Genomic DNA, 5,388 nt, shown 5'->3' on the forward strand with positions numbered 1-5,388 from the left:
GGCCGCTATTTTTTTCGAAGTGCTCACAGCTGTTATAGTCTGTCTAGACGTATAAATTATCTAAGACTAAATTCTAATTAACAAATATAACAAAAAGACGTAAATAGTACTGCGCATTGAAGCTCCCGTGTCACAGTAAGGCTAAGCGCGCACTACGATTTTAATTTTTGCGACACGATTTTAAAATCACGCTGTAAAATGTCGCAGAAAATGGATTATTCATTCTCAACATGGATTTCGTACAAATTGCTTGTGTTACTTTGCTTCTGGGGAGAGGAAGAAATCGAATAAAAAAATTCATAGCAGAAATATGTATCAACAACATACAATAAGAAGAAACAGGTGCTGACATGTTTATGACATTCGCCATTCGATACTGACCATGTTATGGTAACTTTAACTTTCATTTTTTCACTGAAACTAACGCCATCGGTATGCCGATATAAAAGCGGAGTTTGAAACTGTGACAGTTCTTATAAGTTTTAAAAACAATATTTTATTTATTGCAAATGGCGTCTGCTTGAGTACAGCTACTGCTTACTTCTATCTTGATATAAACAAGCTCCTTGTTACGTGGATTAACTCATAGAGTACTTTTAGTTATACTTGATTAAGTATTATTTTAGATGTTAATTATACAACAAAACAGTAAATAGAAAAACTATGCAATAAATTATTTAGATAAATAAACCTACAGACGCATTCATGTAGTCTGTTATACACAGCACACACAGATAGAGCCAACGGGTAAGAAAATTTAAAGTGCCGAGTTGCGTATCTATGTGAGTATATTATTACTATATATTACACAAATTAATTACAATGGGAAGACTAAGCAACTGTCAACTCAAATGTCACGAGGGGCTGCTGAAAACCGGTGTTGTGTTGGTGTCTTCGGCACTAACTTAAAATTAATTTAGTATTTTAAGATTTTATTTCATATTTTAAATTGTTGTGTTTTTGTGTGTTTTTTTAGTATTTCTTATTGCAAATAAAGTGTTTTCTATTTCTATTAACGTTATATTTCTGCGACAAAAATACAAGCTGGTAAAAATCGTAGTGTGCGCTTACCCAAAGTCGCGATGTGCAAGCAATCGCGCGCTAAACTTCCTTATCCTCAATATACCTTTTATACCCAACCATAGACTTAGAATACACTAGCGTAGAGACGTCCTGACAGGCCGATAATACATGACAAATCATATTTGCCAATATGTGCGTTAGCTAGTGGCCTTATAATCAAAATACTAAGGAGCAAACCCAAGCGTGGCTGACTGTTTAAGACTTTTTTTTATGAAATTAAAGACGAGGCGGGCAGGACATTGAGCTGATGGTAACTGATACGCCCTGCCCATTACAATGCAGTGCCGCTCATGATTATTGAAAAACCCAAAAATTCTGAGCGGTACTACTATTGCGCTCGTCACCTTGAGACATAAGATTTTAACCCCCTTATTCATAATAGTCTGCTAACTTAAAGCATTGCTAATTCTCACTCTGTCTTCTTCTATTGACCTAAGTCAGAATGAGAAAAAACACTCCTAAGCGGCTGTTTAAAGTTAGCGGACCATTATGAATAAGGGGGTAAGACTCATTTGCCAAATAATTTCACTGGCTGCGGCGCCCTTCAGAGCGAAACACAGTAATGCTTACACATTACTACTACAGCCGGCATCCTGTACAAAGGAGCCTCTCACTGGTAAAATTGTCTTAAATTGTATTATAAAACATGGCAATTAAACCGGTTGCAGTCGCAATAGTTTCGCTTATCTTTTCTATCTTGCTGTATATCCGTTAGACAGATATGTTCTTGGAGAGAAGCTTTTGAAACTAGTAAATGTTAAGTATATCGTAATAAACCGTTGCCATTAAAACACTTTTTTGCGTATTGAAGGTTGTGTCAGGTAGTTCTTAAGATTGGCGAGTTTATAATAAAGTCTTACAAAATTTTCGATATTATTTATTTATTTGCCTTGCTACTTCTAAGACTGGTTACGGCAATTATATGGTTAATCACCATTTTTACGCATATTGTTTATAATAAAAATAATATTTTGATCTTAGATCATTCATACGTCTAGATCATAGGTTCTCAACGAGAGCGATAACGCCCCCTTGTGGGCGTTTGAGACTTTCGGAGGAGCAGTAGAAGACCCGGAGAAAATTAGGGGGTTTTGAGATGGCGCAGATGGGGCGTGGGTAGATTAAAAAATATAGTCTTAAAAAGGCAAAAAAAAATATTTATTTATTTATTTAATAGGTACACACAACAGAATTACAACAAATACATAATAAAAAAAATAAAATATCAGCTAAATACAAGATAGGCTGCAACTCCACGAGGGTGAGTACTCAGCATGTTTAGCATAAATTAATAACTATGCAAATACAACAGTAATAGCGATTTTAAAACTAGCTTTAGGTAATGTAGTATTATAAAAGAAAAAGATAGAGAGAATATATATTTGGACAAATAGAAGTGAATAATTATGGTAGTTATATTAAGATGCTTTTTTAAAAATTTAAACTAATTAAGGAATTTATATAAACTAGATTTCCATTTACAAACAGATGAACTGTGGATGTTAGGTACTTCACTGATTTCCTGTAGTAGTGCATTGTATTGACGACAAATTCTATAGATAGGGTTATGGAAGGACACGTTATTATTGCAGAACGGAATGATAAAAGGCTGTTCATGTCTTGAAGACCGATTGGGAATTCTTAGATGAATATTCGACAAGAGGGAAGTAGAAATTGTGCCATCCAGTATTTTGTATAAAGTCGTTAGGCCATGCAATTTGCGACGACTCTCGAGGCTCAGTAACTTGAAGTGAGATAGCCTTTCCTCATATGTAGTCAGCCCCCTTTTTAGACCAATCCTAATCGTCAATACGCGAAGAAGACGTCTTTGAATAGACTCAAGCAAATCAGTATATGTATTATATTGAGGTGACCAGACAATGGAGACGTACTCGATTTGGCTCAGGATTAGCGACTAGAGTAACAGTAAACTATTTGGTGACATGAAATCTTTAGTAGCTCTGCATATGAAGCCAGATAGCTTATTACATTTCTTGGCTATTTCTACATAGTGATATTTAAAAGTTAGTTTCGAGTCTAAAGCAATACCTAGATCCCGTAAAACAAACTTCCGCTCAAGTGGTATATTATCAATTTTATAGTCAAACGAAATTGGGTTTTTAATACGAGTGAAAGATATAATGGAGCATTTTTTTATACTCAAACTCATACTATTAGCACTACACCAATCGAGTAGAGTATCAAGATCCAATTGTAGATCAATACAGTCACTAACAGTTTTAATTCGACAAAAATTTTAAGGTCATCCGCATAAAGTAGGGAAACATTTCTTAGCCTAGGGATCAGATCATTAATATATATGATAAACATCAATGGGCCGAGATGGGATCCCTGAGGAACGCCGGATATTATAGAGACTCGTCGTGAGTAGAATCCCTTTAGAGCTACTAATTGACTACGATTGGATATATAAGATTTTATCCAACGTAAGAGGCAACCATGCAGACCCATAGTCTCCAATTTACAGGCCAATATTCTATGATTTACTCTATCAAAAGCCTTTTGGAAGTCAGTATAGATAGAGTCAACTTGACCATGATCGTTGAAAGCTCTACAAATAAAGTCTGTATACTCCATCAAGTTACTGGCGGTTGACCTTCCTTTTAAGAAACCATGTTGCTTCTGAGTGATATGCGGGATAAAGTGGTGGTATAGGTGGTCGTAGACTAAGGACTCTAATATTTTGGCAAAACCGGATAAGATGCTTATAGGCCTATAATTAGTACAGTCGCTAGGGTCACCCGATTTGTGTATTGGTATGATGTGTGCTTCTTTCCAAGCATGAAGAAAAACACCAGTTTGTATAGATTTGTTAAAAATCAAGTAAAGAGGGTCTGTCAGAGCCTCTGAGCAATGCTTAATAAAGTAGGGAGGAATGCCATCTGGCTCAGCTCCTTTGTTAGGATCCAATGCATTGAGTTTCTTTAAAATATTCTCTTTAGATATGTGCACTGAAAATAGAGGATAATTAATAGTAGGCTGACTTGATAAAGAATCGTTCATGTGCCTATCTGATTCAAAAACTGATGAAAAATACTCGGAGAAGAGTTCGGCTGCGGCTTCACCACCAGTTGCAATTTTGTCACCAAACTTAATGGTCTCGGGGATTGACGGTCCAAGTCTTTTACTTTTAATATAAGAAAAGAATAGTTTGGTTGAATTATTAAGCGACTCTTCCACACTTAAAAGGAATGAGTTATAACAAGCCTTAATCAGAGCCTTGGACCTAGAGCGTAATAACCGAAACTCGTCGAAGTCCCTCGGATTATTGGTTTTTTTATATTTTTTATGGATACGATTTTTCTCTTCTATACAGGCTTTCAAAGATTCTGAAAACCAAATAGGATAGTTCAATCGACCTATTCGCTTATATTTTGTGTTTCTTTTTATTGTGTCGTTAAGTATTTCATAAAAATATTTAACACTCAAGTTGACATCACTATGGCTTAAAATACTGTCCCATGTGTTATTATTAAGTTGTAATATACAACTTTTTGTGTCACATTTACAAAAGTTAGGCACCATAATAGATTTGTTTCGTATATTTTTAATATTGGATTCAATAGACACATCGATCTCTATGGCTGGGTGGTGTCGGTCGGGCACACATAATGGGGAACTCTCAGATAAAGATACGTCTGTCAGATCTGTCATAAAAAGGTCAAGAGTACGATTATTTGAATTGCGAACATAATTATATTGCGACAGGCCACCCACCTCCAGTAGATCAATAAGTAGCGAAGATTTGGTATCGTAGGCTTTACTAGGGCACAGACGAGAACAATTATCATAAAAAGTGCGACATTGAGTGACATTCAGATCGGGAGGTAAGTATACAAGGTATATATTTAAGTTAAATCCACGAGGTCCTCGGTTCTCTCGTAAATACACGAAAATTCTCTAGAAAAAAACATATTCTCAAAGTGGGCGATGAGCAAAATAAGGTTGAGAAACTATGGTATAGATAGACAGTGACAGCTGTGAAAACGTCGAAAAAATTGAGTTAAGAACTACCTCCTATTTTGAGCAATTCACGCACACTAATATAAAGTGTCATACCTTGTCACGCACACTAAACTAATATTCCTGGCCTGTTATTATCGGCTGTCTAAGAGCAAGATACTCTATCTAGACGTATAAATTATATTATAAGATTTTGATATATGTATTCCGAATTAACCGTTACTATATTTACTTCTTTAAACAAAGTCTTTAATGAGTCTCGACTTCAAACGGGTAGGTAACTAGCTAATTTGGATCAAATAATCGATTTTAGAATTAGTA

Source organism: Leptidea sinapis, chromosome 13, assembly GCF_905404315.1.
Source record: "Leptidea sinapis chromosome 13, ilLepSina1.1, whole genome shotgun sequence".
NCBI classification, from domain to species: Eukaryota; Metazoa; Arthropoda; class Insecta; order Lepidoptera; family Pieridae; genus Leptidea; species Leptidea sinapis.